We start from the raw sequence: 11,273 nt of genomic DNA on the forward strand, positions 1-11,273 counted from the left end.
ATAAAGATGTTGGATACGGACTTAACTCATATTGTAGATATTCTTTTAGATTATTTTGGAATTTTTTGTTTGCTGTTTTTCTCTGGAAGAGTAGTAATGGATCGATGGAAACTATACAATTGTAAATTTTGACAGAATTATTAACCGCTGAAAGTGGTAGTACTTTGTTAACACGTTTTAGTTTTATCTCATATATATCTCAATAGTATTTTAAGTGAATAATTAACTATATAACTTATTATTTATTGAATCCTACTGGCTGACTTCGCGTTACCGTATACACAGGTAAGCGGTCCCCCACTCTTTGCGCTCTATCTTAAGAAGGGTTGAAGGTACATAAAAGTACTTCAGACAAAAATTGAAGAGAATTTTTCATTCTACAATTTTTCTTACCACCTTAAATGTCATAAAGTGTAAGGGAAACAAGATATTTACAGAAAACTCATTTTCGTGACCTTTGACCTTTAATATCTTAAGTCGCGGACACGTGATTATATGAGACTTTTGAAGTAAGTTTTATACCATCAAAATAAAGACGTATGCAAATTTTCAGCTTATTATCTTTCATTCCGAGGTTTGCCCCCTTTTTTGCCTTATTTTACTGGATTATGTCGAATAAATAATTAAAATCTAATCTAATTAATAAATGAAATTCCGTATTTGATTGGTTTATTCAAAAATAAGAGATGGAAACCTCTTACAGTAAACCAGGCAGGTTTGAAGTCCCAGATTAGTAATCTATACTGGGGAAATTACAAATTTTGAGGAACATCAAACTAAAGTGCCGTACATATGAAAATTAACTACCGCGATATGTGAAGGATAAAAGAGCTGCAATAACGGATAGATACAATATAGCTAGTTGTAATTGTAGAGGATTAGGATCAAAGGAATACGAAATAAATGAGTAAACCTGTATTAGAAGCCCCAGTTAGAATGCAGTGCAGGTAAGACAGGCAATTACCCGAGAACGGCCGACCACGTTGCCAGTTTGCCCCGAGCGGCGCATCAGGGCCTGATTTAAGAATCATAGCACTGTAATATACGCGCACACACCAATTGTCTAAGGTTGTATAAAAGACTATCATTATTGTTTCAACTAAAGCACGATTCAATCATTGATGTATAAATATGAGAGTTACATTGTCGAACTAAACAATAACATGAAGGAAAATACTATAAAAAAAAAAAGTAAAATATATCAAAAACTCATTGTCGATAGCTTATCTATATTTATCAATTTTCAATAGCTTCCATGGTAAACACATTCTTTGGGAAACAAAGATCATTATAAAGTCATTAGGAAAAGTGAATCAGTTTTATTCCCCAATATCCACGCAAAGCAAACATGTCTCTTTGTCGATTTCGGTAATGGCCATTAGACCAAAAACTTGTTGGCAAAAACTATTAAAGCTCAGTTCTATTTCATTTTCGCAAGCGGATAAAAGTACCTACATCAGGGACCGTTGCCAGTATCCGTCGTGAATTTCAAACAGGGTATGACTCTTAGTGTGCAAGTAAAACGTGTGGTGTTAAATGTATTGAACTATCATCTGAACTTAAAAAATGGTGACAACTTGACTATTACCGTGGAAAAAGTTTTGAAAATATGCGGTGTGAGTGTTCGCCAAATTTATGACATCCTATAAGGCGAACTGAGAGCAGTACAAAAAAGGAAGAAAAACAGTTTTCAGTCCAATGTACGTGAGAATACTTACGATGAGGAAGCTCCAACCCAAAGAGGTCCTCGGTTTGTTCTTCCTGCTGGAAGCGAAACTGGTTTTGTGGCATGGGCCGAATTAACTTTCTCGGTCAAAAAAGAAACCGCTGATTACCACGACAAAATGTACGGGGATCTATATGAAGAATGGTTTGAGAAGACGTTAATTCCAAACTTGCCGAAAGACAAAGAAAATGTTTCCGTTTTGGATAACGCCTCATACCACTTCCGCAAAAAATTGCGGAACAAAAGGCAAATCAAAGATTGGCTAATCGAAAAGAACCTTTTCTTCGATGGAGATTACCTAAAAATTGAATTACTGGACACTGCGGCCGCATTAGAGACGAGTACGACAAGTACAAAATTGAAACAATTGCGGAAAAATATGGCGTTTAGATTTTGAGACTGCCGCCTTACCATTGCAAGCTGACCCCAATTGAGATGGTGTGGAGTCAAGTGAAAAGGTATGTGACGTTAAACAACGTCGATTTTACAGAAAAACCGGTAAACCGGTTGATAAATGAAGCTTACCAACGCGTATCTAAAGAGCAGTGGCATAATTATGTGAACCACGTCAAGAAAGTAGAAGAAAAAATGTTTGCGGTGGACAATCTGCAGGAAGATATTGAACCGGTGATAATTAATAATCGCTGCGCGCCGTTAGACCAACACTGCATTCTAACTTTGGCTTCTATTATAGCTATCATAACTGCAACAAACAATGAACTAAAAGTTTAGACGCTTACACACTGACTGCATCTTTATTAAAATATAGAGTTGGAACATGCCGTGCTATTTAGTCCCTGTTTAGGATTTTGGAATGCTCTTCAGGGCTTGTGGTTGATGTGTACGTTTTGTTACGTACAAAAGCCTATTCTAGAGTGTTGTGGGTTTGTTGGAGTGCATCATATGGTAGGGTTGGTTGAGATGACTTTCTGAATCGGAAGAGGGAGTCTCTGACTGTTTTCCAGATGCGAAAGCGTTGATTTTCCAGTTTGAGTTGAAAAACCTATATTACAAAAACTTTTAAGGTATTTTTGTATTATTAGAAGTTGCTGAAGAAATAGTTGCGGATATTTCTTCGAGGCGGACAGGTATCGTTGTGCAATGAGATTGGGAAACCGCAAAAAAACTAATCTCGGCCTGTCCATGGTTTGGAAATTAGGATTAGTTTTTGGGTGTGCGGTATGCCAACAGGGGGCGATCTGCGTACTCGTCCGGAAGTTTTTCGGAGAAGGTTTAGAAGTTTTTTGAAGGGTGAAAGGTATTGAGATATGGTCATGTTTATCACCCTTACAATTCTGTCACTCAGATAAGATTTTACAATTTTTATAAACGTTAAGGTAGCAATTTCGTCTATGGTTTGGAAATTAGAATTAGTTTGTGGGGGTGCGGTATGCCAACCGGGGGCGATCTGCGTATTCGTCCGAAAGTTTTTCGGAGGAGGTTTATATTAGTAGTTTTTTGAAGGGTGAAGGGTATTGAGATATGGTCATGTTTTTCACCCTTACAATTGTGTCACTCGGTGATTTTACTTAATATTTTACAATTTTTACAAACTTTAAGGTAACAATTTCGTCCATTGTTATGTTAAGTCCTGTCACTACTTTAATTTCAAGATAGGTTCTTTCATCATTAAACAGTTGCTCAATCTACTCTTTTTATCTGTCTATTTTATCCAAATCAGTGATAATCAATTCCCTGTTTCTCTGAAACTCTGTGTTTTCTTTGTACCCCGTATTTTACTTCTTATCTTCTTTAATTCGTTTATATATTTCTTCTCTGCAACGCTAAAATGGAAAAATGGAACACTAAACTAAAATGGGTATCGTAATTACCGCATAAAAAATATCTTCTTCCATTGGCGCTACAAACCAAATTGACCCATGGCGTTCCTTAATTTCTCTCTCCAATAAATAGACGAGCGATCCTGCTCTGCTCCATTACAGTAGCGGGTACACAGAGGGAATGGGGAAATCCCCTTCCTCTTCAACAAGGTCCAAAATTAAAGAAAAAAATGTTGAAACGTAAAAATTTATGAGCCGACATGAAACTTAAACCACAGACACACAAATTCAGCCCAATAAACCCGCTAGTTAGGAAAATTAAGGGAACTTAATGTGTTTTATGTAGTTTGGGTTTATTTTTTTTATGTCTTTTGGTTGGTGTATCATTGGAAGTTTTCGCCCTGGCCCAAGGCAAATGTTTAGTCCGCCACTGCTCCTCTACAAGTTCTGATGCTCAGCAAATTGAGTGTGTCCTCTACTACTTCGCTATCTCATCTTTTACGTGACCTTCCGTTTGGTATTCTGTAATAAATTGTATCATTTAGGGTTCTTCTAGACTTTTTGTAGTGTAGCCAATTCTGAGATAGTTAATAAAGTTCATGATGATATGATAGATCTCCAAAGATCTACCGTAGAACTTTAGCTTCGGAAACTTCCAATAACGTACTATTGATCTAATGATGATTTTATGATGCTCAATTGGCCAAAAAAACTTGAATTTTGGAAGTACGGTTATGGAATGGTATATGTCGGTCAAAGTGAAATATGTTTTGGTTTAATTACCATTAATATTGTTTCAATTTCTGCTTCTTGAGTTCCTTTCGTATTTAATTGGACTCCTTGATCCGTAAAGTTCTTCACAGCTTCATCATCATCTACTCTTTTTTTTTTTTTGGTGGTAAATCTTCTAAAGACCGTACCAGGCCGTGTCCCCGTTAAGGATGACCTGGCGTGAGTTGGATTCAGGGTGGAAGGATCCATCCGCACACAGTCCCCCCAGAGGAGTCGTGCTCACAGATACATCCATAGCTCCCTGCCTGCCAACTAAAGTCCACCCCCTTTTATACAGGCTACTCATGCGGTAGGTCCTCTTCAGACCGGTGCATCGCATGAATAGCCCATCCCCTCTCTCTCTCTCTCTCTCTCTCTCTCTTTCGCCCTCTCTCTCACTCTCTTACCTACCTTTGCTGTAGATTCCTCTCCAATATCTCCTTCTTTCTGACAATTTGAGTTACTGCCTCCAATATTGCCTTGTACTCAGTCTCTCCTCTCATTGCTACCTGCATTATGGTATTTGTACTTACCCTACCTAGCTTTCTGTACAATTCGTTTCTGTCCTCATTAAATCTTCTGCACTCGAATACACAGTGCTCGGCCGTGTCAGCCACTCCACAGTCTGTGCAATTTCCATCCGCAACCTTCCCTATCCTTTCTAGATATGCCCTAAAGGAGCCGTGCCCTGTTAGGAACTGGGTGAAAAAGTAATTGGTGTCTCTGTCCCCGCACTTCATCCAGTCTGCGATATTTGGAATTAATACCCTCGTCCAGGCCGCTCTATGCTCATTTGTCCATTCTTCCTGCCATTCCGTTATGCTCCTATTCCTGGCTATTATTTTCTCCTGCTCATCCTTCCCGTAGGTTTCTGCCCTTTCTTTCACCATCAAGTGGATGGGTAACACACCCGCGATCACTTGTATGGCCACCGTTGATGTTGTTCTGTATGCACGTGCTACCCTTAGTAGTGCTTTCCTTTGGGCGTTCTCTAGCATTCGTCTATATTTCTTGATGTTAAGCACTTGTTGCCATACCGGTGCCGCGTAAAGTATAGTAAAGTGGACCACTTCCATTAGAATTCTCCTTTTGGCGGTCCCCGGACCCCCCACATTGGGCATAATCCTTGTCAGCGCCGCAGTCCTCACCTCTGCCTTGCTAACGACATATTTCACGTGCTCGCCAAAAGTTCGCCTCGTATCTAGGACTACTCCCAAGTACTTCACTTTTTTGGCAGGTACGATCCTTTCTCCCTCCAGGACAAAAACTATATGGTCTCTGGCCCTCGGACCCTTGAGAATCATAGCTTCAGTTTTCTCGGCCGCTAACATGAGATCTCTGCTTCCCATCATCATCATCTACTCTAATTTGATCTTTAATTCATTTAATAAACGATATATCAAAATTTATCATATATCATGTTTTAAATAAATATCTCTACCTAACTGAAATAATTTGGTTTTAATTCTTAAAACTTTCTAAAGATTGCACAAAAATATACACATGGTAATATTGTCGATTTCATTATTTGAAAATCAGTGACTTAAAAAAATACGAAGTATTGTGAGTATGATTACGTACCGATATCAATATTTTTGTAGAACAATTGGTACTTAAAAATTGGTATTGATAAAATAAAAGATAATAAACTTATAAACAGTGCAGAATTTTATGTAACAGCAAGTGGATAAATAATATTATAATATATAATGTAGATAACGTCTTTTCGTGTTCAGGCTGATACATTTATTCATTATTTTTTAGCAATAGATTAAAATTGTTCTTCTTGAATTGTTCTAAAAACTTCTTGAAATGCTCATGTAGATTTTTAATAAGCAGTATTTTTAAAACCATTGGTGAACATTCAGTTACAAAAACGGCTATCCTAAAATATTTACGCTTTGTACTGAATTTATATACAATAATTTTGGAAATACGAAATCCTACTCCACTATTTGAAGTTTCTTTTTCTCCTCTAAAATGAAATAGGTGTCTTGATTTAAGAGTAATTTGGTCTTTTCCTCTTAGTCTTATTTCGCTGAGGCCGATGGTGTCCCAATTTATTTTTTTAACTCTTCCTTCTGTTCCATGGGGATTCTTAGCAGCCACTGCTTAATTCCTGTTCCAACCGAGACTTTGGTTGGGGGTATTGGAGTCTTTCATGGAAAATTGGGGTTGTCGGTCATTAAAAGAGAGGGGGGAAAAGAGGCTAGAAACAGGTATGAGAGGTTAAAACAGATAAGGATGCATATAAAAATTCAAAGAGGGAAGCAAAGCGAGTTGTAGCTACTGTTAAGGAAAGATCGTTTGTAAAATTGTATGAAGAGTTGGAAGCACCCGAGGGAATGAAAGGTTATACAGCATTGCTAAAACAAGGGACAAGTCATGAAAGAAATTGAGTCACGTGCGGCAAAGTAAGAGTGCGGAGGGAAGAATGTTAAGATTTGATCTTGAAATAAAGCAAAGATGGTATATATGTACTTTAGAAAGTTGCTAAATGAAGAACACCAGAAGGCAGTCAGAGGATGCGATGGACACAAAATGAGAATGTAATACCGGAGATAGAGATGAAGGAGTTGATGTGTTGTGACAAATAATGAGTAGGATATATGCGAAAGAAAGGATGTCCAATACATGGAGGGAGGGCGTGATGGGATCACTATATAAATATAAAGGGGACACACTTTTATCTAGTCGACGCTGTCAATCTCTGTTTTTTCATCGGTTTGTTTCCTATGATTATCATTTTTTGTAGAATTTAGTCATTATTTTATTTAATCAAGATCAAATATTCTATTTGTGACTAAAATATGAATAAAACTACGATAATAATTACAATTGTTGGAAGTTGGATATTTTATAATATAAGTATAATACACATAATGCAAATAAATACACATTTTTAAATGTATAATATGGCAGTAGTGTTTCTTTAAAGAAACGTAAAGCACTTATCAAAAGCTCAATCTAAAACATAATTATATTTATTAGAAAACAAAAAAATCCAAATGTTTATTTTTTTTCTATCAAACAATAATATAAGTAATAAAAGTAAATACCAAATAGTTTTTTTTTAGTAATCACAGTTTGCTCTAATTCATTGACAACTATAATTCCATCTATATATGACAAAACTATGACACTGTAGAATCATCTGCTCCTTATAATTTTCCAGTTTTTACTAAGATAATTAAAAGGCATATATAAGACTAATCAAAAATATTTGTACATGAAAAATCATTCCTAACTGTGTCTTCTCCAACAGAACATTTCAGTGGCGTCTATCTTCTTCTTCTTTCCGTATGTCAGTATTGGGAATATCAGTTGATCAACCTCATTTTTAGAGTTCGTGAAATTCGAGAGTCCTTCCATATTTTGACCATATTTCCTACGGCAACTTTACAATAACAACTTTCAAAACTAAACTTGTTCGTCGTAGATAAAATATAGTATGCAGCTAGTTACGGTTTCCGCACGTGTCATAGTCTCAAATCGTTAAATAGAAAAATATGTCTGTCATACTTGTCATATGCCCGGCGTCGTTTCATTTGATTCTTTCATATGTTTTAAGGCCTTCTTCTTCAATGCCTGGTACATCTATATTATTATTATCATCCATAATCGTTTGTGGTATCGGTTGACGGGACTTTGTTGTGGACGGGACTTTATTCCCATTGGTCGGTGGCTTCTCTCTGACATTTGCTACGGAAAAGAAGAAGAATTGACAGTTGACAGACGAAGAAGAATTGACAGTTGACGTTAGATAAGGAAAAGAAGAATTGACAGTTCACAAATGGTTTCGGTTTTGGCTAAGGTTTATGCTCGGCCGGTAATGCAGATTCAATGCTTACCGACAGTGACGTCAGAGTAGTTCAAATGTCCCATCCTGTCTAACCCAAGTGTCCCATTCTCGGCTACATCACATCTACGTTTTATTTCTTCCTGTAGTGACCCTGTGTTTGTGATCAATGATCCCAGATATAAATATGTGCTCATAACCTTAAACCGGTCAATCGTGGTTATTTTAAAGAATTCGTCGGTAATGAAAGCTTACAATGTTGGAGCAGACTTTAAACCTCCTCTGGCATTATAACTGCGTGCTATTCTGATTTAAACTTAGAAATATAACTTGGTCAGCAACTGTCTTATAATCCGATCTATAACTACTGACTTTAGATCCGTTTAATAGACTAATTTTTTTTACTAAGAATCGCGTCACGTATCTGTAAGTGTCATTTATCATTATCATTTTGGCTCGACAAACCTTTGTGGATCCTGGCCTGCGCCAAGATTCGTTGCCATTCTATTCAGTTTCTGGTGACATCTCATGTTGTCTTACATTCGTGTATTATGTGTCCAGTCCATCTGAGTCGTTGTTTTAATGAACGTTACGATATCTGGTTCATAATTCGAAGTTATATTTTTTGCGCCGCTGCCCTTGGTCGTTTATAGCCCCAAATATTTTGCGGAGTATTTTATGCTCGAAAATTCCCAAAATTATTTCATCCTTATGCGTTAGGGCCCATATTTATGACCAATATATGAGGATCGGCCTCAGCACTGTTTTATATATAATAATTTTAGTTTTTCTGTGGATATTTTTTGAGTGGAATTGTTTTTGGTGTTCATAGTATGCCCTATTTATAAGGTTTATTCGTATTTTAATTTGTTAGATTGTTTTGTTCGTAGTAGTCACCATCGAGCCAAGGTACGTGAAGCTGTCAACACGTTCAAAGGTATGACTTCCAAATACTGTTTCCCGTTCCTCGTTTGCTATGGTATCCTTAGTAACCAACATTTACCTGGTTTTATCTTCGTTGGTGACTAAACCGACCTGTTCTGCCTCTGTTTCCAGGGCTTCGAATATTGTTCAACTTCTCGCTTGTTACGCCCTATAATATCAATTTCATCTGCGTGTGCTAAGATTTGCATCAATTATAAATAGTGCCACCATCTTTATTTCTCGTGCCTGGACTGCCTTTTCCGACGTAATATTAAATATTAGGCACGCCAGCGCTTCCCCTTGTCAAGTTCATTCTTTATCTCAAAAGTTTTAGAATTCTCTCCTTATATCCTTACACTTGCTTTTAAGTTAGACATTGTCATTCCCGTTAAGAAATTAAACCTGGAATAACCATAATAAAAAGTAAGGAAGCCGAAATTATCAATGAGCCTGATCAAATAGTGGAGAGATGGGCGGAGAATTTTGCTGAGAAATTAAATATAGGCAACCGAGAAGTGACTGACATAAATAACCACAGTGGAGACGTAGACGATGAGAGGGAGAAAAATAATATACCAACAGAAGAAGAAGTTGCCAAGGCAATAAAAAAGTGAAAAAACAACAAATCCCCTGGAGAAGATGGTATACCCCCTGAGATGTTCAAGTATGGATCAAACGCGCTAAAAAATACATAATAAAACTTGTTGAATCCATTTGGAGAGAAGGAAAACTTCCAGACAGTTGGAATGTAGGTATTATAATACCTATTCACAAGAAATGGGATCCACTAATATGTGACAACTATCGAGGCATACCCTCTTAAATACGGCTTACAAAGCTTATATACTTTATGATCGTTTACTAGTATATACTGAGGAAAAAAAAGGCAAATACCAATGTGGATTCCGAAAAGGAAGGTCAACAATTGATCAGATTTTCCTTCTCAGACAAACCTTAGAAAAGACATATGAATATGGAATCGATACCCACCATCTCTTAATAGATTTTAAAAGCGCTTATGACAGTGTAGACAGAAGCGCACTTTATAATGCCATGGCAGAACTAGATATTCCTTCGCATCTAATAACATTGGTAAAGGCAACTCTTTCGAAAGTTGAGTGCAAAGTCAAGGTACAAAACAGAGTGTCAAGGTCTTTTCAAACACATACTGGATTACGCCAGGGAGACAGTCTATCGTGCCTATTGTTTAACATCGCGGTAGAGAGAGCCATAGAGAAATCTGGCATAACAACCAGAGGTACGGTCATCAATAGAAGTGTACAGATATTGGCCTACGCAGATGACATTGACATAGTAACACGGACAAAAAGAGACCTGATACAGGTTTTTGAAACATTAGAAAAAGCCGCGAATCCAAAACAAAATACATGAAGTTCAAGAACAGCACATAAATAGCGGCACCACAAGATCTGGTGACAGAAGCACACACATTCGAAGGGGTCTGGGGGTTTATATATCTTGAAACACAACTAAATAACAGCAACCTACTAAGCGTAGAAATTAAGAGAAGAATATAACTGGCGAACAGAGCTTACTTTGGACTAAAGCAGCTCTTAACATCACACATAATTAGCAGAAAACCAAGATACTTATATATGAAACTCTTATTAAACCTGTCCTGACATACGCGTCAGAGACATGGACTATGGTAAAAAGCGATGAAGAACTGTTAGGCCGCTTTGAAAGAAGAATACTTAGGCACATATACGGAGGAGTAAAAGAAAACGGGATATGGCGCAGGCGCTACAATTTTGAGTTGTATCAATGCTATGAAAAATGCAACATCGTCCGGTCTATTAAAATTAATAGACTAAGGTGGCTAGGACACCTTGAAAGAAGATCTAGATTTAAAACTCAAGTCAAAGATGACTTGAGGAATCTAGGGGTCAGAAATTGGAAAGCCAGGGCGAAAGATAGGGGGAATGGAGACTGATTCTTGAAAAAGCCAAGACCCATACAGGATTGTATAGCCAAAGATGATGATGATTGTCATTCCCGTAGGTCGGATAAGTTTTTCTGGTATACCAAACTCTCTCGTTGATTGGTATAGTACTGTTGGCTCTTGGCACTGTCGGAGGCGGCCTTTTAGTCAACGAATAGATGATGGGTTTCAATGTTATATTTTTGTCTTCTAGTCTTCTTGAGGATCTAGCTTGAATGAATCTGATCAATTTCTGCTTTTCCTAGTGTGAATCCGACCTAATGTTTTCCAATTATTATGCCCACTGTGTAAATTTATAGTTTTTTTGTA

At 37.2% G+C, this 11,273-nt stretch overlaps 1 protein-coding gene across 1 annotated transcript in view; it reads left to right on the top strand.

Annotated features, from left to right (window-relative positions):
• The window catches only part of Pi3K68D (phosphatidylinositol-4-phosphate 3-kinase catalytic subunit Pi3K68D), a 168,667-nt gene that overhangs the window by 125,328 nt on the left and 32,066 nt on the right, over positions 1-11,273 (top strand). The window lies entirely within an intron of this gene.

The sequence above is a fragment of the Diabrotica undecimpunctata genome, chromosome 6 (genome assembly GCF_040954645.1).
Source record: "Diabrotica undecimpunctata isolate CICGRU chromosome 6, icDiaUnde3, whole genome shotgun sequence".
In the NCBI taxonomy this organism is placed as follows: domain Eukaryota; kingdom Metazoa; phylum Arthropoda; class Insecta; order Coleoptera; family Chrysomelidae; genus Diabrotica; species Diabrotica undecimpunctata.